Source organism: Cydia strobilella, chromosome 27, assembly GCF_947568885.1.
Source record: "Cydia strobilella chromosome 27, ilCydStro3.1, whole genome shotgun sequence".
NCBI classification, from domain to species: Eukaryota; Metazoa; Arthropoda; class Insecta; order Lepidoptera; family Tortricidae; genus Cydia; species Cydia strobilella.
Window position 1 is genome coordinate 2805360 of NC_086067.1, and position 26340 is coordinate 2831699.

At 37.3% G+C, this 26340-nt stretch overlaps 1 protein-coding gene across 1 annotated transcript in view; it reads left to right on the forward strand.

Annotated features, from left to right (window-relative positions):
- Positions 1-12350: 12350 nt before the first annotated feature.
- The window catches only part of LOC134753515 (putative fatty acyl-CoA reductase CG5065), a 51787-nt gene continuing 37797 nt past the window's right edge, over positions 12351-26340 (forward strand). The window contains exon 1 of the mRNA XM_063689412.1: positions 12351-12619. The gene's annotated coding sequence lies outside the window, so the exon portion shown is untranslated. The remainder of the gene's footprint in view (positions 12620-26340) is intronic.

The following is a 26340-nucleotide window of genomic DNA, read 5'->3' on the forward strand; positions in this document are numbered from 1 at the left end:
TTTATAAAATCGAAAATAATCTCAGGCTATGAATCAGATTTTCTTTTGTTGTTAGTTTTTTTTTTTAAATGGGTTCTTGATTTATCGCCGACATGGGTTCCTGACAGCTGTTCCTATTTCCGTGTTTTCCTTTGTCAAACTGTGTTTGTCCCTAAGAACACTTTATATTATTTTACGTACAGGTTGGTCGCGAAAACCGATACATTCAGCGTCATTAATTAAGCACACTAGTTTAGCGGGTACAGCATATGACATATCTGTTAGGGCTATTACGTAAAGAAGTAAAAGTAGTCTTATTTTTTAGTGCAGTTTATATTAAGAGTATCATGAGGCCTTTCTTCCAATTATTAGACTCATAATTAGGGATTGCCATTTAAAAACTGCCATCAATATTCTCTTCACTTGACCGTTGCGTTGGATCGACTTTGTTGAAAACCGTTCTCCTTACAGTATGCCTCAAATTCAGTCGTGAAAACAGTGCCGTAATCACTTATTAATTTAATGAGGTGTTCGAGACAGGCATACTAGAGTTTTGAGAGCATCAAGCTTAAATATCGAAGTCTTACTTGTTGTATTGTAATTGGCGTGAATTTCGTATATGCGCGAATAATTAGGTACCACAACATATCCATGTGTATAAGGATTGTTTGGAATGGCGTTGATTTAGGTACCTATATTTGTACGTGTTTTGCACATGAAGATACTTGATTTCCAGATGACACAGTTATCCAAAAGTTTCTTAACAGTACTGGACATCGCGGCAAACCAGTAAACCTCACATCATTTTTCAAGTGTCTTCCTTCTCCCATCCAAAATGCTTCAAGGCCGTAAGCAGCTAGGGTGTGGTGGCATGTTTGTATATAAGTTGTATTTGTTCACTTCTTTACAGTGTTCTGACTTCTTTATTATTGCGGCTAAGTCAGGGTCACGTCTCAGCTCTACAACACCACAATAAATAAACTCGCGACTGAAGAAGCTCGTGCGCTTCATTGACGATATTCGAATAACGAGAATGACGAGATGCTTCGATAATGACTTTCCGGTTCTTTCGTTCACATGCTCATGTATGCTAATGCGTGTTGCCGGCCGTATTTTATTTGACCCATATTGCTCCTAAGCCAGAACTGCTAGAACTACTTAGAACTGTCGCAGGGAGCCAGCCTCATGAAAAACAGTTAGAACTTTTGTTCCAATATTTAGAGTACCTTTTTAAAAGTTTTTCATGTTATAAGGACATAATCCGTGTAAATTAGTATTTAGTTGAGAAATAGGCGCAGTGTCGCTATTATTTCACGTTGAAACACCGCTTGTGTATTCATAAGCCCAAATTGCATCAAATATACTCATATAATATAAATCGTCTCGGATAACATACCTAAAGTGTTTTTGGGATACACTCTTCTTTGATAGGGATCTGATCAAAACCTTGAGTCATATCATGATAGGTGAAACAAGAGACATGAGCTAATCTATCTATCTGATCTTTTGTTACGGAATAGTTTCTATGCAATATAATCAACGGGACAATACCGTCTTGGGATCTTCGAGTTGAATAATTTGGTAAATATTCTAGAAGCAAAGACAATCCTAATCATGTCCAAGACCGCTTTTAATTGCTGAAATTCATTTACGTTAGTCAAATCTGTATCAGTGTTTTGTATAAAGTCTTCATTCGTCGTCCCTACTACTTGAGCAGTTCCCATTAACGTCCATTTCACCAGATCGGATCCAATTACAAGCTCGCATAAAAACATATTTCAATGAATACACTGATAACGTAGAGACTGTTGTACATTGGCTAGACAAAATAGGTTCGCTTCACAATGGCATTAAAAAGTATATCCTTTCTTTTTCAGGTAACTTTTGGTCTAATGGTCTTCTTACTAAGCAGCAATCTGGTCCGCTGTCAAATAGTACTATAAGACGCTCATTGACTTTAATTTGCATTGGAATGGAATGGATACGTTAGACTTAACTGTAATCTAAGCTATTTTTTTCACCATTGTCCTTGAGTTTTTTGAAGCAGACGGTTTCGGTGTGACCTAATTTCCCACAATAATTACACTTTGATGGTTGCCTTTCTAAGGGTTTTGTGCTCACTGTTGAGTCATCAATGGTTAACAGAGGCTTAGGTCCAGTAACTTTACTATTGAGACAATTTGATTGCACATGGCCAACCTTGCCACATTTGAAACAAGACAGGAGCGATTCGTCTCGACTATTGCGAAGCCTAGGTCGTTTTGCTGGTGGTTCAATACTCTTGGATTCGCGGGGTTTTGTAGTTGACACAACAGAGATCAATTCAGGTACGGTCGTGCATTTACTAGATATCAGACGTAATCGCAAGTATTCATTATCAATACAACCTATAATTGCTTCGACAGCATCTTTTTCCCTATCACCGCTCATAATTCTCTTCCAAATAGTCCACGCCCGTGTAATAGATTCTGATGGATTTGACGCATCGAATTTGAAGTTACGTAATTTCACTATATCATTTGAATACCGTGCTTCAGGTTCAAACGTCTGCACTAAAGCATTTCGCATGTCGCTCCAAAGTGGGGATTTTACAAGCCACGTATCTCCGAGGGTCTTCGCTCGACCTTGTAATAAGCCAGCAATCTTAGTGCAAATCTCGTAATCCGTTAGATTCCAATGTTGTTTAGCCCTGTCTACATGCTCGCACCAATCCCTAACTGGAACCTCACCGTCCGGGTTAAATGGCGCAATATAAATATCACTTAGTCTTGGGCGCTGTGATGAAGTGACAGCTTTTGTTAAAATACCGGCTAACATTTCATTATTTGTATTCATGTTTGTTTGTTGTTGGTTTGTTAATCTTTGTAATATATCCGCTAACGACGATAATATTCGACTAGATTCATTATTAGAAGCGTTGGTCGCGGTGGAAGTTTGCACGTCATTATCGTTTATCACGGCAGAAACCGGTACACGATTATTTATCGCGGCATAAGACGACACTATATTTTCATTTCTAGCGACCGGATTCGTCACGTTATTGTTATCTGTTGTGAAAGGAATTTGCACAGTATTATGCACGGTCACAGAAGAAATCGGCAAGTCACTTTTGTTTACGTCAGGGTTTTGCTGAGTCGCGGACACGTTAAGCAATCTTTTTCCACTTCCGATGTCGGATTTATGAGTAGATATTATAGGTGAACACGAGCCGTCGTCATCGGGCTCGCCCTGGCCCTCCATGTTGTAGCCGGATTAATTCCACAACAACTTACTTTTACGGTATATTTATTTATATGGTAATCACACAATTATTTAACCAATACACGTAAACACAAATAAACACAATCAGAACAATAAACAAAGTGATTCAGGTGTGATACAGCTCACCCTTAGGACGCGTAGACAGGCCGGCGGCTCGAGCGAAAGTGAGTTCTCCTCCGTTCAAAAACAAGCCAACCGGTCCGCCAACGGTCACCTGATTCACGGAATGATTAATAAAGTAGCCAACAGATGGCGCGCAAACGTCGGTAAAAGTAAATCATCTACCATAATTTCACAGTCTGCCACTAGATGGCACAGACAAACATGAAATAAAACAATTACAGATGGCGCTAATATCAATAACGCCGACATATATTTCAAAAAATTCTACAAGCTAAACTACTTGACCGATTTCAATGTTTAATATCTAAAATAAAAGCTCATTATATACATTACTTATAAAAACATACTCAAAAAACATATACTGAATACTTTTGGCAAAAAACGGCATCTTAAGTTTTTTTTCTTACTCGATTGATAGTTCTTACTTGATTTCTTAAAAAAAAAAATTATGGAACATGAATAGTTTAATACATGTATATATTACTGAATAAATAACAAGTATTATAAAAAAACCCGACACCGATACCTTTTATTCTTCAAGAAATATTTAAGTAATTTAAGTTCAATTATGCACGCTCTTACAAATAAATTTATTTAAAAGAAATCTTCAACCGCAGTAAGCGCACTGATTTTAATATGAAATGTGTCATATGAAAAGAAATCACTCAATTTAGTTTAATAAATAAAAAATAAATAAATAAAACCTGAATAAAGTTTTTTCCTGGTGCTGAATTACAAAAAAAAAATATAACAAAATAGAAATTATTTTTATTTAAAGTGACTACATTCGTAAACAAAAAACTTAAATGTCCTCTTCGGGTTCACCGGTAGATGTAGAACTGAAAAAGAAAAGTCGTTTTGAAGGACTCGTACCATTCCAATACTACAAAATCACCGATCATACATGAACTGGTTGCTGTAGATTACTGTTGAATTATTTTTGTGCCTAGCTGATTACCATTAAACCTATAATTTTGTGCCAAACCTATAATCAGTGGTCAGTAACTCAGCATGCAAAATATAACCCTGGATTGAAAATTACATTAACTTAATTTTAATTTGTACAGCCACCTTTGCATGATTTACACTGGGCTGTGCATGGTAAGCTGACGCGACGACAGTCGACACCCACAACGCATAGTTTCGCAGCCAGATTGGGAGCCACAATGGTCCAAGAGGCTTAATTGCGACCAAATCGCTGTAACTGCAGACAATTCTGCAGTGCAACTCTCTTTTTCCTTAGTCCATCCCTAAGAAGATTTACATGGTATGGAAACTTCTGGTCCCAGAGGAGCGTTTCCCCATATATGGCCCGCTTGGTAAGCTGCTCGAAGTGCATGTTTATAGAGAGCAGCTGATGTAGGTGGCAGGCTTGTAACAAGCTTGTTTTTGGAAATTGTAACTATAGCAAAACAATAACACAAATCTAGGGTTACTTTATACTAAAACTAAAATATGTAGGTACACACCTAACAACTGAGAAAATCAAAAACTTACAAGTTGACGTACTCCTAATTTCCCGTCTTTTTATAGTGGCCAGAGAAAGGCAGCTTGATCTGAACGAATTCTTCCAGTACGAAAACCAAATTTGTCCACGTTCGTTGTCAGTCAATGGAGGGCTTCGTTCAGGGAACAAATCTCTCGGCCAATTTCAAAGCAGATGATTTGGCCGAGAAATTGGAACCTGCCTACCCTGCCACCTACATCATGCACTTCGAGCAGCTTACCAAGCGGGCCATATATGGGGAAACGCTCTGAAACCAGAAGTTTCCATACCATGTCCATCTTCTAGGGGATGGACTAAGGAAAAAGAGAGTTGGACTCCAGAATCGCGGTAGTTACAGCAATTTGGTCGCAATTAAGCCTCTTGGACCATTGTGGCTGTAAATCTGGCTGCGAAACTATGCGTTATGGGTGTCATCGCGTCAGCTTACCATGTACAGCCCAGTGTAAATTATGCAAAGGTGGCTGTACAAATCAAAAGTAAGTTAATGTAGTTCTCAATCCAGGGTTATTTTGCATGCTGACCACTGATTATAGGTCAGGCACAAAATTATAGGTTTAATGGTAATCAGCTAGGCACAAATATAATTCAACAGTAATCTACAGCAACCAGTTCATGTATGATCGGTGATTTTGTAGTATTGAAATGGTACGAGTGCTTCAAAACGACTTTTCTTTTTCAGTTCTACATCTACCGAAGAGGACATTTAAGTTTTTTGTTTACAAATGTAGTCACTTTAAATAAAAATAATCTCTATTTTGTTATTTTTTTTGTAATTCAGCACCAGGAAAAAACTTAATTCAGTTTTAATTTATTTATTTTTTATTTATTAAAATAAATTGGGTGATTTCTTTTCATATGACACATTTCATATTAAAATCAGTGCACTTACTGCAGTTGAAGATTTCTTTTAAATAAATTTATTTGTAAGAGCGTGCATAATTGAACTTAAATATTTCGTGAAGAATAAAAGGTATCGGTGTCGGGTTTTTTTATAATACTTGTTATTTATTCAGTAATATATACATGTATTAAACTATTCATGTTCCATAATTTTTTTTTAAGAAATCAAGTAAAAACTATCAATTGAGTAAGAAAAAAAACTTAAGATGCCGTTTTTTGCCAAAAGTATTCAGTATATATTTCAGTTTTTGAGTATTTTTTTATAAATAATGTATATAATGAGCTTTTATTTTAGATATTAAACATTGAAATCGGTCAAATAGTTTAACTTGTGAAATTTTTTGAAATATATTTTAAAGAAATTTACACTCACATTCAAACCTTCATATTTCGTGAAGTATGAGAGGTATCGGTGTCGAGTTTTTTGTATAATACTTGTTGTTTATTCAGTAATATGCACATGTATTAAACTATTCATGTTCCATACATTTTTTTAAAGAAATCAAGTAAAAACTATTAATCGAGTAGAAAAAAAAATTAAGATGCCGTTTTTTGTCAAAAGTATTCAGTATATATTTTTTGAGTATTTTTTTAAAAGTAACGTATATAATAAGCTTTCATTTGAGATAATAAACATTTAAATCGGTTCATTGATTTAGCTTGTAGAATTTTTTGAAATATTTTTTAAATAAGTGGCGCCATCTCTGTTCCTAAGGGGTGAAACTTGCGCTGCTGCGGGTCAAATCACTCAGTTTGGTCCCTTCTATCACTGTGCAAAGCGGCTTGCTTTTATCATGAAGTGCAGCATCCGGGCAAAAAATGGCCATAACAAGTATGACTATATGGGAACTATTGTCTTAAAGCAATACAAAAGTCACAAATGTGACGTTTTCAAGTAAAAAGTACCACATTGTCGCTTACCATAAGAACGAAACTTGCTTAGTATCTTTATAAGAATAACCTGTCAGAGCGTCCTTGTGGCAAGCGTCCAAGTGGTACCTTTTGCTTGAAAACGACACAAATGATGGTCAGTCTGGCATCACCACTTTACTGAGCAAACGCTCTAACACAATGCCTCTCACTCTCTCATTAAGGGTCTCCGGCAAGCTCGGTTCTCCATACAAACGTAGTTACGCTTTCATTTGCTCTAGCTAGATTGCTCTGAAAATTTGTACTTACAATAGATAAGGTATATCATAGAGTAACTTATACCAAAGATAGATATAACTCCGTAATAGATGGATACAGTCTAAGGAAAAAACGTGCCTCGAAAATTTGATTCTCGTTCAGAGGGCGCTACTAGTTTTGGCCTACAGTCGTATAGATGGCGTTGACGGTTTCGTTTGTTATTTAAAAAATTTAACGCATATCAGTGAAAGAACATGGGTCAAAATCATAAAAAAAATCATTTATCTATATTTAAATACATTCTATCGTAATTTTATAAATCTTCATTTTTAGTTTTAACGCCATCTATACGACAGTAGGCCAAAGCTAGTAGCACCCTCTGGTCGAGAATCAAATTTTCTTGATTTTCGAGGCACGTGTTTTTCTTAGACTGTATCGACTGTATCCATCTATTACGGAGTTATATCTATCTTTGGGTATATCTATGTCTTAGTTTATGTAGCTTCAGATACCAAAGTTAAAAAAATACAGCGAATTTAAGTTTTTAATACAAAACTTGTTTTTGGCCTACTTCGTTTGTTTTATATATATACTAGAACTATATAAACTAATTACAGACCTAGATATACCTCATGTCATTGTATGTGCACAGTTTCATTACAATCCAACACGTAGTTTTAAAATGAGAACGAAACTCCGTTTGTATGGGAAGGTGATATTCGGCAGAGCTTGCTGCGGACTCTTAAGCAAAATGTGAGACGAAAATACATATTGGACAGATGAAATACCATCCTTAGACGGACTGTACGTACTGTTGTTGTTTCCGTTCACAACCACCAACTCGTAGATATGACTGTCTCTGTCACACTCCGGAACTTCGTCTTTGCTCTTCTTGCACGGTGGCGCGCTGTATCTTGCTGAACAAAAGATATTTGGATAATATTGTCTTCGGTTACCGCGATAATTCTGACGTTTTCAAGCAAAAGGCACCACATTGTCGCTTACCATAAGGACGAAATTGGATTGTATCTTTATACGAATAACCTGTCAGAGCATCCTTATGGCAAGCGACAATGTGGTACCTTTTGATTGAATTATTTTGATGATTGACGTTTACGCGTAGCTTTATCGTGTAATTTATGTATCTTTCATTTGAAATATACACTATGTTGACGAGTATATTTACTTGGGCTAGTTAGTCTCTTTCAGCAAAAGGGAAGACAAAGAAATCGAGCGCCGTGTCGAAAACGCCTGGAAGAGCTACTGGTCCATGAAAGAGCTGATGAAGGGTAGCCTTCCACTGTCACTGAAGCGAAAACTCGTCGACATGTGTATCCTGCCCGTCCTAACCTACGGTGCTCAAACATGGTCACTCACAGAGAGTCAGAAGTCCAAATTGAAGGTGTGCCAACGGGCTATTGAGCGCAGCATTTTAGGTGTGAAGAGGACCGATCGTATCCGGAACACCACGCTGCGCGCAAAAACCCGCATTGCTGACGTCGGTGAGAAGACTGCTAGGCTCAAATGGGACTGGGCCGGTCACGTCTGCCGCATGCATCCAGACAGATGGGCTAGCATAGCCACCAAATGGATGCCAGAAGAGGGGCGCGGACCCGGCAGGCCCAGACGGAGATGGCGGGACGACCTAGACACCTTTCTCAACAACTGGCCGGAGGAGGCACTATATCGGGAGTCGTGGAAGACAAGGGGAGAGGCCTTTGCCCAGCAGTGGGACAACATAATGGGCTAGTAAAAAAAAAAAATATTTGAAAAGTTGTATTGTATAACTAGCCTTATGAACCGATTTTGCATGTACAACCAGTTAAAGTTTGTAGTTTATTAGTTCATAATTTTTGTATGTGGGTATTTTTGCACATTGTAGCTTTTCCTCAGTCCTCAGTCACCCGTTGACCACGAACGCTGTAAAGGGTTCAAGCCGGGACGTATTATAAACTAGCTTTTGCCCGCGACTTCGTCTGCGTGGACTTATTAACCGCAGCTAGAGTAAGAATAGCGCCTGGAGAAAATCTCATAGCAATCTAAATTTGAGCATATTATGCACACAAATTAGCAGGCACTTCGTTAATTATCTCAATTCCACCCCGCTTTTTGCTTTCTTAATGGATGATTTTCGGGATAAAAACTATCCTATGTCCTTCTCAGGGACTCAACCCATCTCTATGCCAAATTTCATCTAAATCGGTTCAGCGGTTTAAGCGTGAAGAGGGAACACACAGACAGACAGACCGACAGACAGACAGACTTTCGCATTTATAATATTAGTATGGATTCAATAGACGCGATATTATCCGTTTTCATAGTTTTATTTCAATTCATTCATTCAAATTTACTGCCTTTGAGAAGACTAAGACTTGCGGCTCTTGATTACTAAAACTTTAAGTCCTCCGCTTTTCACTTAATATGTGCCTAGAGCGTTTTTACATTGTCCGATCCGATCTCGGATGTCGGAAGGAATTAAAATGTAAGATATATGTTTCTCTGTATTTATTTATACATTTAATAAATCATTATTACTCGCAAAAAAGGTGGACTTAATGGCAATGGCACTCTCCTGCATCTGTTTTTGTTATAGGCGCCTTCCGACATCCGATATCGGAAAGGCGCTTCCGTTAATTTCAGCCATGTCGGAGCCCCCCGTCAGCTGTTGGACTTATAATATTTGTTTGTGTGCGTATGTGTAGGCATAATGTTTGTTGTAGTGTGCGTGACCGCTAGACGGCGCCCGGGCGCGCCCCCGCGGCCTGACTACGCGGATGTAGGACCCTACATCCGATATCGGATCGAACAATGTGAAAACGCTCTTAGGAGGGCGCCTGAAACAGTGAATTTTTCCATATTTTTTGTATTGCTTTATCGTAAGATGTCTGTCTGTGAGTTGCTTTAACCTAGTGTATTCCGCCTTAAACTAATGAAATAATTGTGACGTTTTCAACCAAAAGGTACCACATTGTCGCTTGTCGAATTTCGAATTGAAGCTATATGGAAATAGCGCCTTATTAATAACCGATAATAAGTACCCTTTTGGTTGAAAATGGCACATCTTTATATTATAATTATTTCGGTCACCTCTGTCAAATGTACTTCTTGGTGTCATCTTGTCCATCCAACGCTGCGGTTGTGCTGTAAAACATACAGATAGAGTCAAACCAAGAAAATTCTGCAGAGATTTTGACAGCATACGCTGTGCAGGTGTTATTTTAAACGTCAAACTTCTATGAAATGTGCCATTTTCAACCAAAAGGGTACTTATTGTCGGTTGTTAATAAGGCGCTATTTCCATATAGCTTAAATTCGAAATCAACCTTATCGACAAGCGACAATGTGGTACCTTTTGGTTGAAAACGTCACAAATTATGAAGTAAAAATAACACTGGCATTGCGTGTGCTGTCAAAATCTCTGCAGACTTTTCTTCGTCTAACTCTTTATACATTGAAGTAGGTATATAAATATTTAGATTTACCATAGAGTAACTTATACTAGAGCGGTACCGTGAACATGATGCATGTAACTGCGTCGAAATATCGGGAGCTCACAAATAATACAAAAGGTAATCACGGTCTATATCCCGGTCAATATAAGTCTAGTGATACTTTGCTCCATTTTTAGGGCTCCGTACCCAAAGGGTAAAAACGGAACCCTATTACTAAATTATATGTTATGTTTTATATTAAGCACAATATTCATTATTTAGCCTAAACAATCGAATGTAAACTTATCAAATTGATCCCTACCTAAATGCACACTTTAACTTATAAGTTTTCCTTTATGTAATTTATTTTTCTCCACCTGAGATACAGGATTTTCCTAGTTCAGGTAGAAGAAGAAATACGTGCTTTATAAGATATCCTTAACCTAATGTTAAGTATATGACTATGTTTTTTTAAATAAAGAATTCATCATCATCATCATCATCTCAGCCGAAAGACGTCCACTGCTGGACAAAGGCCTCCCCAAAGGATCTCCACAACGAACTGTCAAACGCTGCCCTCAACCAACGGTTTCCCGCGACTTTAACCAGATCGTCGGTCCATCTAGTCTGCGTCTTCCGTTACGTGGTCGCCACTCGAGAACCTTTCTGCCCCATCGGCTATCGGTTCTGCGAGCAATGTGGCCCGCCCACTGCCACTTAAGTCTGGCAATTCCCTTAGGTATGTCGACAACTTTAGTTCTGCGGATCTCCGGAATAAATAATTAGTAGTAGTAATAGTAAAACTCTTTATTGTACAAAAATAAACATAAAACAAGAGAAAAACGCATCATTTGTACAAAGGTGAACTTATCCCTTTCAGGGATCTCTTCCAGTTAACCTTTGAGCAATTGAGGGTGAGTTGTAGGAGCGGTAGACATCAAAGCTGTACTAAACGGCATGAAAGAAAACATTTAGTTTCCTAAAAGACAGGAAAACCTATAACCTACAGTATATAGCAGTATATAGAATTATTATTATAATAAAAAAACTGTTACATTGACTCTACCTAAAAACCGGTTTTAAATGGATACCAAATAATTTCTGCCAAATTTTTTGCTCTAGCAATATTCCTGCCGCCCGCCCTCAAGACTGGGCGGCAACGCGAGCGTAAAACATAAAAATTAACGAACAAAAAAACAAGTTTTCCAAAGAATCAAATGATTAAAATTAAAATTAGCTGTGTCAATTTCCGTTAAACTCTATGTACCTAGAGTTAGACCAATAGGACTGCAACTATTCTGATAGCACAAGCAGCGCAAGTGCGTCATAATTTCAATAGAAGTTTGACGTTTAAAATAACACTTGCACTGCGTGTGAAAATCATTGCAGACTTTTTTTTGTTTAATTTTGTAGTAATTTTCATATTATTTACCTTTGAAAACGTTCTTAAATAGTATAAATATTTTCAGTGATTAAAAACGGTAAGATCAACTAAAGTTTATAAGGTACAGAAAGAGTTTTAAAACTTATTAATGTGTGTTTTAAAAAAAAACATGAAAACCTATAATTAATTTGCTAAACTCAGAGACCATTATTTTAATAATTCATAAAATAAAATAAAAACAGTAAACAAATACAAATCTATAAATCAATGATATTTTAATTCCATAAATGTCAGTACAAAAATAAAAACAATTTAATAATAACCTAAGACTAAACTTAATCCTAGTCAAAAAGCCCCCCCCGAGTTGTCCCTGGCGCAAAGGTGCCCATTATACTAGCCGCGTTACCACGTTAAATTTGTTGTTTTTTTTAATTCCCAGTTTGTTTTCAGTACAAATCCATCAATACAACGCTTTCCCAATTTTTCTCCTGATAATATATCACGAGATATACAGTTTGGGCGGCACATACCTACCTACCAGTATTTTTTTTTTGTAAAATACGAATTTTATACAACAAATACAAACAAATTCTTATACAGTTTTTTTTACTACATCAATACGCTTTCCCAATTTTTCCCCTAGCAATATATCACGTGATCCTTACTTTGGGCGGCGCATGCGCGAACCCAGTACGGGCCCAGACAAGATGGCTGCCGCGAGCGTTTCGCCCAATTGATCATCTCAACCCGTCTCCGGACAATAATTAGTACAAAACCCAACTCAACAACACTAAAAGTTATTTTTACATGTACACAGTTGATTTCGCGGTTCGAAATAGCTACGCTACTTTCTAACCTATGAAAATATAAAATGGTTTAACAGTGAGTGTCCGCTGGATTTTTTCGGTGAGTCTAGTTTCTAGGTGTAGCCAGTTAGTAGCAGTATGACCTAATTGTTAATGATGTATTCACATGTCATTATTTTATAGGACTTTACCATATAGGCTGACATAGGCGGTGTTCTTTAAGTTAAAAGGCTTAAAAATCTAAGCCAGTTTAAAGAAAAACTTTATTATTAAAACAAAAAAAAAAAACAAATGAATATCGCTTTCGAACGTCTGAATTCGAAAAAAAAAATGCTGTGATAAAATGATATAACGTTCTGAAAATCATGTAATAGGCAAGTTTTCCCTGATTTTTTGGTAATGTGTCGTTTCGCTCGCTCGTATCAGTGTGTCTCGCTTTTGGGACTTTCCTGAATGGGCGGCGTACATGCGCATTAGAGACCGGACCCTCTTAAATATTTTATCAACCTTTTTGCGAGAATAGCGGCGTTTAACACCTCATATAAACGTTATTCCTTTTTTATATTAGAAAATAATTTTTCTACGGTCAGGGAATATATTTTTTTACAACTTTTTTATAGAATGAGTGAGTTTTTTGACTGTAGACGATTGATTTAACACATTTAGTTGAATTATGTCAGACATTAGTTCAAGAACTCAGTATCTATTGAGCTTTTGCTGTGTTCGGGCTAAAAAAATGCTTGCGAGCAAAAAAATATATCAAATTAGCTTTCAATCGTCTAACATATGAATATTTACACAAAAAACATGTTTATTCTACTAGATAATAGATATTTTGATTTATATTAGTGCTTGACCTAAAGGATATTTATTATATTTGAAATAATGCATTTTTAATTTTCTTTTGGTTTCATGAAACGAAAATAAACGTAGAATTCATGTATATGTTACTGTAAAAATCCGTTTTTAATCAAAACCAACCAGGGGAATGAGATTTTTGGAGATTCAGCAATGTGCGAATGAAAATTTTCAAATGATTGCAGTGCAAAAAAAAGGTTGCAAATTTCCATCACTCACTGCATCACCTACTCACATTACTTGTTTTTTTTGCCTTGTCTCCATTACCCTAAGGTTGTATGGAAGAGATCGCTCTTTAGCGATAAGACCGCCTGTTGTCTACCATAGTTTAAGTGCTTAATATGTATGTCGTCCTTTTTTATATTGGTGAGCAATAAAGAATATTTGTATTGTATTGTATTGTGCCCATGAAATTTTCTCGGTAATTTTTTCTGCACGTTTATTGCCACACCTTTTTAAAGATAGTTTCGAGCATACGGCCCGCCTGATGGTAAGCAGTCACCGTAGCCTATGGACGCCTGCAACACCAGAGGTATTACATGCGCGTTGCCGACCCTTTAAAAACCTGTACACTCCTTTTTTGAAGAACCCCATACTGTAGCCCCTCGGGAAAACCTCGGCAGGGAGCTCATTCCACAGCCGAAGCGTACGCGGGAGGAAATTCCTCTTAAACCGCACAGTACGCGACCATTTAGATACTAGGGTGTGAGGATGAACGCCCTGCCGATGGCGAGCGGTGCGGTGATAGAAAGCGGCCGTTGGCATCATGTCAAACAATTCTTCAGAGCACAGCCCATTGTACAGGCGGTAGAACACACACAAGGAGGCAAAGTCTCTGCTTAGACTTAAAGGTTCAATACCGCTTGTGAGTTTGGGATCGTCGACAATTCGTACAGCGCGCCTTTGGACCGAGTCGAAGGGTCCAAGCTGGCATCCAGGTGCTCCTGCCCAAAGGTGACAGCAGTACTCCATATGGGGTCTGATTTGCGATTTATATAGCAGTAGTCTTTGCCCCGGAGTGAAGTACACTTGAGAAAGACGCTAATGAGTGACGTAATTGTTAAATGAAACAATCGTCAGCAGTTAAAGTTAGACCAAGAAAAGCTACAGCGTTTTTGATAGCACACGCAGTGCAAGTGTTATTTATACGTCATAATTTCATAGAAGTTTGACGTTTAAAATAACACTTGCACTGCGTATGCTATCAAAATCGCTGCAGACTTTTCTTGGTCTAACTCTAAGAACATTGACCCGGGTATGTCCATAAACTACGTCCGGACCCGGGTATGGCCTTAAACTATGTCCAAAAGAGAGCTATGGGCACTGCGAATGACATCTCGCTTTGTGTGGTAGGGCACAGGACAGCGGATGTCATTCCAGATCTAGAGCAGAGCCCAACTGGGGAAGTACCTCCACCTTACAGAAAACCGCAGCCAAATAATACTAGATCCTACTCATAGTGTTGTGTTCCTGACGGTGAGTAAGGTTGCCAGAGCTCAACGAGGGTACGGAGTGTTAGGGTCGGCAACGCGCATGTAACTCCTCTGGAGTTGCAGGCGTACATAGGCTACGGAGACTGCTTAACATCAGGCGGGCCGTATGCTTGTTTGCCACCGACGTAGTATAAAAAAAATTGAGTAATAATCCCTAATCTGAACGGGAACTTCCTTAGTGGAAACTTGAATGAGAAATTTCTCATAAAAGTTTTTTAGAAATTTTCGGATTTTTTTTAGATTGTTCTGCATCTTGCACATTCTTAATGTATTGTTTGTCATTATCGTTAGTCATAATTCGATTTTTCTCAGAAACGCGTAACTTTTCAGGATTGCCATAAAACAAACCTAACCTTACCTAATAGGCCAACTTGTTAGCCACCGACGTAGTATAAAAAAAAATTGAGTAATAATCCCTAATCTGAACGGGAACTTCCTTAGTGGAAACTTGAATGAGAAATTTCTCATAAAAGTTTTTTAGAAATTTTCGGAATTTTTTTAGATTGTTCTGCATCTTGCACATTCTTAATGTATTGTTTGTCATTATCGTTAGTCATAATGTCAGGACGTTTACACTATTCATTTTCGATTTATCTAATTTTTGATAAAACAGTGGCTAGGTTTGTCTTTTATATTTAAATGTTTAAACTAGAGATGCCATGAATATTCGGTAACTATTCGGTATTCGGTCTATTCGGCCACTTTGCCGAATACTGCGTATTATTCGGCCAAATATCGATTACCTATTACACTTATGAATGAAATTTTCACAGTTTAAGTGTAGTAAACCATTATACCGCAAACCATTATATTTAATTTTCAAAATGTATTCTTTGGGATTATTAATAAAGAATTATTTGATTATATGTTGCTTGCAAATGTTTATTTTTTATCATAGGCTAAATACATTTGCTTCACTGTAACTAGAACTATATACACTAATAGTGTAATGACCAACAAAACTGAAATTTGGCAAACATAGTCCTTTTTTAAAAGCCTAATGTACTTGGCCCACGTATATACAACCACCTACCTAAAAGTATCAAGTTTTAAAAGTAGATTAAAACACTGGTTACTAAAATCACCATTTTATGACATAGATGAATATTTTTCCAGTGAAATCATTGATGTACCTAAATAAAATTAACTATAAGAATAAAAATGTACTTATAATTGTGACATACAAATTGAATGTGTAATATATTGTATATATTGATACTGTACGAATTTTCAAATTTTATACATCCCTGACCTGTAACCTAACGTTACTAATAAATTTTCATTTTCATTTTTAGGCGACCAGTTTTTCATAATAAAGACTCAAAATTTTATTGTGTTATATTGGGTCGCCGAATATCCGGCCCTTGGCGGCGGTGGCCAAATATTCGGTATTCGGCCAAAACCACTATTAGTGGCATCTCTAGAAAAACCCACGTTTATAAACTAGATACCTACATGGTGTCTAGTGTATAAACGTGGGTTTTTCTCACCAACTTAACTAGTTATACCTAAATTACCTACTCTCGTGTACCTATGCCAAAAAACGTTGGCAACTGGAACTATTATTATGTAAGTGTTTTAAAACATTGTTCTTTACTTATATAATTATACGGAAAATCCTATTATTTATAGAAGAAAACACATTTAGGGTTTCTTAAAATGAGGTTGGCTGGTGGAAGTATTTTACAGATGCATTTATATTTATGTAATTGTTTTTTTTTTTGTAATTTTGAGTTAATTTTATTGTTTGTAAAAATTGACATGTAAAAGTGCCCCTGTGGCCTATTTGCTGAATAAATGTTTTATGTTTGATGGCGCTAGCGTAGGTTTCACCTGTCCAACATAAAAATATCCAATTCAATTTTTTTTGAATTTTATGACCTCGAGCGAGTAAGACTAATATAGAAAAGACTAGAAATGTGGGAAACCTACGCTGGTGCTAAACAGTTGGCGACTTTTCCATTTGACAACATTTTAATTAAAAAAAAAACTCCAATAAATAAGTACTTACTTATTTTGCGAAGCTAATGACAATTGTCACAAGAAACACGACAATTCTCACGAAAATCCGACACAGAACTCATTTCCTGTCAAGAATTACCAAAAAATATTTTAAATCTTGTGACAATTTGTCATTAGCTTCGCAAAATAATATATTGGCGATATAGTGGATTTTTTATATAAAAATGTTGGTAACAAACAAGCACACCGCTCGTCCGACGGTAAGCGGTTACCGTAGCCTATGGAGGCCTGTGACGTCAGTAACAGTGATGTCGACAATTGTCGCACCTGTCATCGTGGTGAAATAGGGGCCTAAGGAAAATGATGGTTATTGTCACGTGACAAAGTGATAATGACAGTATGTATCGGCCAAGAAACTATAACCATTCGTCTGAAATCTAACTAGTAGTTATTTTGAACTCTGTCATAGTAATTTGTAAAAGTAATTTATCACACATGTCACATATCGGTTACCTTTCCTGACTGCGACTTCGTTTGCGTGGGATTATGATGATGATGATTGATGATCCTTCATCGGGCCTCAAACTATATCCGTACCAAATTATATATAGGTACCACATTGTCGCTAACAATAAGGATGAAAATTGCTTGTATCTTTATACGAAAAACCTGTCAGAGTACAATGCGGTACCTTTTGCTTGAAAACGACACATATCATATCATATCATATCATATCATTTATTCCATTGTAATCATGTTCATTTGTACATACTGGTCTTACATATTGGTCAAGTAGGTACATGATGCCCTGCTAGGGTGTACAATATTGGATATTAAACTACTTATTTTGAACTTATACCTAGTCTTAATTTCTTATATAAACTTTTAAATAAAATAAAATTGAGTCAAAAAAAAAAACAATAATAATAAGATAAAACTAATTCATGCGTTAATCATTAATAATCATAAATTATGGTTATACTCATACTCGAATGAAATTTAACAAGAAATTATTAATAGTTATCATAAAATTCATAAACAATTAAATCATTTCGCATTATCCAGACTTTCATCATTAAAAAATTCATCCATTGAATTGATTGAATAGTATCTAAATCGGTTCAGCGGTTTAAGCGTGAAGAGGTAACAGACAAAACAGACAGTTACTATCGCATTTGTAATATTAGATACTAGCTTTTCGCGACTTCGTCTGCGTGGAGTAATTAGGGTAGCTTATTTTTTATTAAATCTGCTTTTTATCGATTCCCCATACAAATCCCCCCCCCCTTTTCACCCCCCTAAAAGATGACTTTTGGGATAAAAATGGTATGTCCTTCCCCCGGGACCAAACTATGCTAAATTTCAACTAAATCCGTTCAGCGGTTTAAACGTGAAGAGGTGACAGACAGATAGACACACTACCGCATTTATAATATTACTAACGACGCACGCGTTACACAAAACCTTTACAAATTATACACTAAAACCTTCCTCTATTGATAGATGAAAACCACATCGAAATCCGTTGCGTAGTTTTAAAGATCTAACAGACAGACAGCGGAAAGCCACTTTAAACTGAAATAAATGTATAATGTGTGTGTATTTTCTGTAAATAATTTAATTTGTTCTAATACTTCTAACAGTATGGAAAGCGACTTTGTTTTATACTATGTAGTGATAGTATAGTATAGATTAGTAGGGATAGTGGATAGTAGGGATGGGGCCTACTATACAGACAGTATCATAATGCATAACAGGATATCCTCAATCGGGCCGATTTAAGCAGCATAGACAGGCCTAATTTAATTTCAGATGCCAAAGGTTTGTCACAATTGTCCGACGCCCACCGTACTAAACTATTGTGTTACATTGCGAGGGTAAAAGTCACTGGAGTTGGCAGTATAAGTCTTGCTGCAAAACCGCTGCAGTCGACTGCATAACTGCACGAAATGTCTATAAAGTTGGGGTCCCTTTGTTTGACATAATTATTGAAAGTCATAATGTAATGATTGTCATATTATCATTAGTCATAATTCTGAAATCGTTAATTTTTCAGGATTTTCCTCGGGTTATCCTATAGATAGGTTAGGTTGGGTTTGTTTAATGGCAATCCTGAAAAGTTACGCGTTTCTGAGAAAAACCAAATTATGACTAATGATAATATGACAATGTAACATTATGACTCAATAATTATGTCAAACAATAGAGACCCAAAAAGTTGGTATTATCGAAAATTGACTACATTCATCATCTTCCTTGCGTTTTTTCCGGCATTTTTGCCACGTCTCATGCGCACGGGAGCCTGGGGTTCGCTTGGCAACTAATCCTAGGAATTGGCGTGTGCTCTAGTTTTTACGAAAGCGACTGCCATCTGACCTTCCAACCCAGAGGGTAAACTGGAATTAAATTTCAAAATCGATGTTGCTGCCTAGGGTTTTAACATTTGCGGCAGTAATGCAGTCGGCAGTATTGTCGCGCTGCAATACGTGGATCACGACTCAGAAATCACCCTGTATTAGGTATTAAAAATTTGTAACGTTTTCAAGTAAAAGGTACCACATTGTCGCATACCATAACGATGGATTTGCTTGTATCTTCATACGAATAACCTGTCAGAGCGTCCTTATGGTAAGCGACAATGTGGTACCTTTTGCTTGAAAACGACACATTTTATACTACGTCGGTGGCAAACAAGCATACGGCCCGCCTGATGTTAAGCAGTCTCCGTAGCCTATGTACGCCTGCAACTCCAGAGGAGTTACATGCGCGTTGCCGACACTAACACTCCTCTCCCTCGAGCTCTGGCAACCTTACTCACCGGCAGGAACACAACACTATGAGTAGGGTCTAGTGTTTTTTGGCTGCGGTTTTCTGTAAGGTGGAGGTACTTCCCCAGTTGGGCTCTGCTCTAGATCTGGAATGACATCCGCTGTCCTGTGCCCTACCACACAAAGCGAGATGTCATTCACAGTGCCCATACCTCTCTTACATTTCCAGACATTGTTTCTTTCCGTTAACAGTATCGAGCGCTATAAAAATAACTAGTCAATAATAGCGAGTCAACAAGCGGCTTCTAGTAAATACTAGTCATTACTATTTTGGTGGTCTCCAATTTTACTAAAATAGGTACCTATATTATGAACTGAAATAGCTATTTTGGTGGTCTCCAATCTTACTAAAATAGGTAGGTTACGTTACCTATATTATGAACTGAAATAGCTGTTACATACTAAAGAAAAAGTGGACAAGCCCTCCGGAGGCGGAGGCCGGATTTCTATTTTTAGGGTTCCTTACCCAAAGGATAAAAACGGAACCCTATTACTAAGACTCAGCTGTCCGTCTGTCCGTCTGTCTGTCACCAGGCTGTATCTCATGAACCGTGATAGCTAGACAGTTGAAATTTTGATGATGTATATCTATTGCCGCTATAACAACAAATACTAAAAAGTACGGAACCATCGGTGCGCGAGTCCGACTCGCACTTGGCCGGTTTTTGTAGTTTATAATTTATACTGGGTTAGGCCTGTAACATGACTAACACGAGCAAATAACTTAAACATAGATTGTACTCAAACGATGACACTTTTATTCAATAACTTTTAAAAATTTGGAGTCTTTATTTCCTATTTTTCATACAAATTAAATATAATGTTCAATGTACGCTGTCATCAGTGTTAATTGACGTTGCTTGCCATACTTTAAAGTTTAAACATCTATCTTTGAACATAGGTAACAAAATTCGCTAGAACATTACATTACATTGCGTAGAATTAACTTTAAAGTGTACCTAAGTACTAAAAATCAAAATACAAGTTTTTAAAAGTCGCTGAACAAAATTTTGGTCAGTTTAATGTTTCGCTCCTATTCCAGGTCCCAGTATGTACAGTAGTGTACTCACATTAGACCGGCCCGGGGCCGTGCCTGGGCGTCCGACACTTCGTTTTCTATGACGGGTGATCGCACGTGATGCTTTCTACGGAGAACGAAGTGTCGGACGGCCGGCCCGGCCCCGGGCCGGTCTAACGTAAGTCATCCTTAATCATGATATTTTATAAAATAATTTGATTTGTCCCCAAATATCATAGGGAACGTTGGACGCGTGAGGTAGGTATAGAGAATAGCGATTATCTGGGGACCATAGCCACACCTAGGTCCTGTACCTAGGTCAGTCAACTTTTATTCAATGTTCCGTACATTGACCCGGATAAACAGCAAACACAATGCAGTACAATGAAAACGGCTCACTTTGTATGAAAAAGTGAATTGTTCACGGAATGTACAGAATGTCGTTTTATAATGAGAGCGTAAACACCGATTGTATAGAATAGAATAGAATAGTTTATTTGTGTAAAAAAGGGTATAAATTGTTGTTACATAATATTGTTTTCAATACTTGATTTACCATAATACATGGCGTACATGTATTCTTAAATTACTATCTAATATTTAAATTGTAAAATTTGTGTGGGTAAAATTTGTAATTTAAGTGACATAATTTTTTTTTATAATAATAGTAACATATTTTAATGCATTACTAATTTAGGAGACTGTAGATTTGTTAGTTCGCATGATTATTAATTTATTTTATTTTATAATGTTTAGCCTAGATTACGGTCTAATATATTGTTGTATGTCCTCACAGGACGTCATGGACTGACTTTCAGAATTGATGTAACACCTAAATTATAAAATGTATGTACATGACTTTACAATCAATAAATGAAATGAAATGAAAATGAAAAATAAACCTCCATTAAAATGTCACATTGAAAAATAAAAATAAAATTAAAGTTCAATTAATAATAAAATCCAATTTATGATATATATCATTTAAGATTACAATTTGTCTAATATAAAAATATACAATCATTATAGAGCATAAATGTATCAATAGTCAAACAGTGTATCTATAACCTATAATTTACATAATGTCAAAAATTCATCAATTGAATAATAACAGTTCTCTATTAAATAGTCAAATAAGTGTATGGCGGCTAGGTTCGCGTGACTTAAGAAGATTCAGAAAGGACCACGCCAAAGACGCGTCTTAACGCAGCGTACTACGTAGGCGAACAACACGCGGACGCGAAGCGATGCGGCGCGGGGTGAATCAATCCTTTGATACCTATAGAAGTGTCCTACGTGGGCGGTCTCGTTGCCATGGCCCGCCGCGCCGCTTCGCTTCGCTTCGCTTTGTTCGCTTACTTAAGACGCAGCGTAAGCGGGAAAACGTGTTAACCGTGAAAAGAGTGCAAAATAAGTTGCAAAGCCCAGTCTAGAAAGGTGTATTACGCGAGAAATATATTAACTTTTTAAACAGGGTGTTTGTTTAGTCACCTGCCACAATTTACGGGCTGAATCACTACATTAGTATAAAACAAAGTAGTTTTCCGCTGTCTGTATGTCTGTCCCTATGTATGCTTAGATCTTTAAAACTACGCAACGGATTTTGATGCGGTTTTTTTTAATGGATAGAGTGATTCAGGAGGAAGGTTTATATTTGTTTATATGTATAATTTGTAAAGGTTTTGTGTAAATTAGTTGAACTACCCGTTCGAAGCCGGGGCGGGTCGCTAGTACATAGTCATAAATAATAGCAACAAATAGCAAGTGACCCAGATTCTAGCCCAATCAATGAGGTCTTTGGAATAGATGTGACCCAAATAATTATTTTATTCTGAGACATTTTTAAATAAGAAATATATTAAACCAGGAAAAATTATATCTAATCGAGTAACATTACCCGTTATTTTTTAGTATGTAGCAAACTAAATTAAATGAAGTTTTAGTAAAAAGCTTATTTGTATCCCAGAATTCCTACATAAAATTATTTAATGACATAATAAATAGGTCGATATGAAAATTTACCACTAACAATCCTGCTTTTGTGCGAATGCCAAAATTTTACTAGAATTACAGATCGGTCGAATAAATTCTCTATCAAGGAAAAATACACTGTAATAGTACATTACGATACAAGTGCGAAAAGTAGGAAATTCACATTAAATCGACATGAGTTGCGAATTACCTATTCGCAGGTGTACCGTGAGTTCAATGTTTGACAGCTAAGTACTACCCTTTAAATTTTCGACATAGGCACGTAAAGAAGTAATTACCGCACTAGTAGCACCATATGTACCTTCTGTAAAAAATATACTACGGAACCCTCAGAGCGCGAGTGTACTTTGATTAATGTCATATGACAACTTGACAAGTGTTGTTAGTATATTATTTCATAATTAAATTACAGACACGTCAGTGTCAGAGATATAATAATTATGTTATTAAGTTTCAAGTGTATGTATGTATGATGCGTGATATGGGGCAATTTGTTATGTCTAATTGGATAATTATGTATGATGGGAAGTACCAATTAAAAGAATTAAATTAATGTTAAAAAATATATTATTAGGGTTCCGTACCCAAAGGGTAAAAACGGGACCCTATTACCAAAGTCGTGCCTCGAAAATCACGAAAATTTGATTCTCGGTCAGATGGCGCCACTACCTTTGGCCTACTCTCGTATAGAGGGCGTTGACGGTTTCGTTTGTTATGTAACAATTTTAATGCATATCAGTAAAAGAACATGGGTCAAAATTATAAAAATAATTAATGCAAATAAAAAAAATCATTTATCCATATTTAAATACATTTTATCGTATTTTTAAAAATATTCATTTTTAGTTTTAAAGTGTGTCGATAGATGGCAGTGAATTTACTGTGGTTACAAAATTTACTATGACAGTACCGCTCTATCCTATTATATATATCCTCTTTGACTGCACTGACTCAATATAGGTTATTAAAAACAAATGTACCTTCAGTAAAAGAATATACTACGGAACCCTCAAAGCGCGAGTGTACTTTGATTAATGTAATATGACAACTTGACAAGTTGATAATAAAATAACATTATTATTTCTTAATTAAATTACAGACACGTCAGCGTCAGAGATATCATAATTATGTTATTAAATAAGTGTTATGTATGTAGATGCGTGATATGAGGCAATTTGTTATGTCTAATTTGTTAATTATGTATGATGGGTAGTATCAATTACAAGGTAGGAATTAATGTTTAAAAATATACATAGAAAATACGTTAGTTCGGTCGGATGAGTCTGATCACTCTGATCGCTTTGCTTTCATTGTCACTACTCGGTCTTCGCTCCCATTCTGTTTCTTTCGCGTGTAGTGTACTAAAACGTACTAAGAGCAGAATCATTAGGGAATAGTTTGGTCTAGTACAGTGGAGGGAATCGTGTCTTTATTATTTTAGTACATTTACTACACAAACCTAGCGCCATTATCGAAACTGCGTGATGTGGCACAGGTAAATTACAAGATCTTTTTCATTTCTCATGCTCTGAAAGAGGGTCATTGTTGTTCTAAAAGGTGTGCAGAAAATGATACGTGTCTGCACTAGAGTATTTTACGTTCGAAGTACGATTTTTTTGAATTTTATTGCGATAAGCAATTGAAATTTGAGTTTAAATGGATTTGTTATACAATTTCCATTCTGATATTTGACTCTCCATTCCATAAATAGAGACACTTTTGCCTAAATTGTTAACTGAAGGTACCCTTAAAAAATACTATTAAAATTATACTTGGTCATGTTTTAAAAAAACACATGCATTTTACTTTCCTCGTATTCGAAATGAAAAGTAGAGTGTTCAACTCGGGTGAAAGGCATCATTTCAGCCTCGGACTATTGGCGCTCTCACTGCGTTCTAGCGCCAAAATACCTCTGCAGAAATGAGTGCCTTTCATCCCTTGGTTAACAATCTACTATTCCCGTCTACGGACGGACTGCCACATGGCATTTTCTAAAAGTTGTGCCACATATTGACAGCGCAGATATACCTCTTCAATGTATATATCTTCATACATTGAAGAGGCTTGTGATACGGCATCACGTCTATAGCCGTAACGTTATCAAAGCAAAGCATAATCGCACTCGCACAGCTAAACTGTGGAATGAACTGTCGCCTGCGGTATTTCCGGACCGATATGACCTTCAAACCTTTAAGAAAAGAGCGTATTCCCATCTTAAAGGCCGGCAACGCACTTACAACCCCTCTGGTGTTGCGGGTGTCCATGGGTGGCGGTAATCGCTTACCATCAGGTGATCCGTCTGCTCGTTTGCCTCCTATTTCATAAAAAAAAAACAATAAATAATTTATCACATTCGAGTCTATCCACCGAAACCGTACAACGTCCTGCCTTGTCTCTTTAGCGCGTAGACGACGTCCATTGCAGTGACCGTTTTCCTCTTAGCGTGTTCAGTGTACGTCACGGCATTTCTGATGACGTTTTCTAGAAACACCTTCAGCACGCCGCGAGTTTCTTCGTAAATCTTCTTGTCCTAAGCCTTATCCCATCATCTGGGGTCGGCTCTTCTTGTCTGCATTTTCCACTGTTCCCGGTTTTGGGCTACGGTGTTGTCTATTCCTATCTCTTTTAGGTCCTTCTGGACCGTCAACCAGGTGGCGGGCCGTCTTCCGGCGCCTCGCGCTGTCGTGGGTATGCTCAGGGCAGCTCGTACCATATGGTCTTCAGGGCGGCGGAGTACATGTCCATAACATCGTAGGCGGCGTTCTTTAACCTTGTCGATTATGGGCGCGATCTTATAACTCCGAGTTTCTTCGTAAATGAGGCCGGAAATTCTCTTAACGCCGCCACGGCGTGCAAGTCTTCTAATGGCAGGCTTGGTGATCCCCTGGATGTTATCGCGGAGAACCTTTCTCAGCCGTGTCGTGCCACAGCATGCGTCATGGCCCTATACTGGTGGTGATGCATAAAGTCGGAAAGTAAGTCACTGAGGATTTGGCTGTGACACCAGAGAGCCTTGCCTAAGGCGGCACAAGATACTTGACTTCATTATAATCCCATGAAAACTCGGCGTCTGTGGACGGGATAGCGGTTTTGTCAAAGTAAAAATCATCGGCTTCAGCCGTGATGCCATATCACGACTATGACGAGAGTCTCCTAATATAGACGGAGAGCTGGTAGACATTTTGGAGTAGGTCCTTGAAGTAAGCTGAAACTTTGCCTGATACTTCTCCCATACCCTAAATGCAAGTCTGGCTGCAGGGTAGCGGGTCTAAATCAACCCTTAAATTTTTAAAGAAGTTTTTTTGGTGCCCAAAAAAATTTTCTTGAGGCAATCTGTAATTTCTACAAGGGGAAATTGAATATCTAAATAGTAATAAAAAATTATGCCAGACGATATGGTCGGGTCTTTAACCTTGCCAGACGTGTGCAAAATAATTTTTCAAAAAATTCAAAAAAAGGTTCTTGAGGCAATCTGTAATATTTACAGGTTAAAGTTAAGTATCTAAATCATCATCATCATCATCATGTCAGCCGATAGACGTCCACTGCTGGACATAGGCCTCCCCCAAGGCTCGCCACTCCGACCGATCCTGTGCCGCTCGCAACCACCGAATTCCCGCGACTTTCACCAGGTCGTCGCTCCATCTCGTTGGAGGCCTACCGGCAGTTC